General features: G+C 32.7%; 1 protein-coding gene across 1 annotated transcript in view; it reads left to right on the forward strand.

The window, feature by feature from the left end:
* LOC119592186 (E3 ubiquitin-protein ligase HECW2-like) overlaps window positions 1-453 on the forward strand; it is a gene marked incomplete in the record, with an annotated part of 33,790 nt that overhangs the window by 13,090 nt on the left and 20,247 nt on the right.

Consider the following 453-nt stretch of genomic DNA (forward strand, 5'->3'; position numbering starts at 1 on the left):
AATATGCTTCTTGGACCAAGGCAGAAGGATCATATGTCAATGTGTCGAGCTTTCTTCTATTACTCTGTTGATTACAGGTTTCACAACAGGAGAGTCATACTTGTGGTCAGTTTGATTTGGTGGGAGGGATTAATTTGATTAATGAAATACCTAATAAAGCCAGAAATCACATTTACTTGCAGGATATTTGAAGTTGGTCATTAAAGAAATGTGACCAGGAATCAATGCAGAAGGATCTGGATCCATCAGTTAAGGTTCAATATACTTTCAAGATAGTTACTCCATAGAAGATGCAATGAATTATACATTTCCTTTCTTTCAGTATTTTTGTTGTCCTCTTATTTATTTAATGTTCTTCCTCTTCATTAGACATTAGAACATTAGAACTATGCATTTATGATAACATTTGATTTATTCTTAACTATAAAGTGTCACAAGTTGATGTTATCAGTA

Source organism: Penaeus monodon, chromosome 29, assembly GCF_015228065.2.
Source record: "Penaeus monodon isolate SGIC_2016 chromosome 29, NSTDA_Pmon_1, whole genome shotgun sequence".
Lineage (NCBI taxonomy): Eukaryota > Metazoa > Arthropoda > Malacostraca > Decapoda > Penaeidae > Penaeus > Penaeus monodon.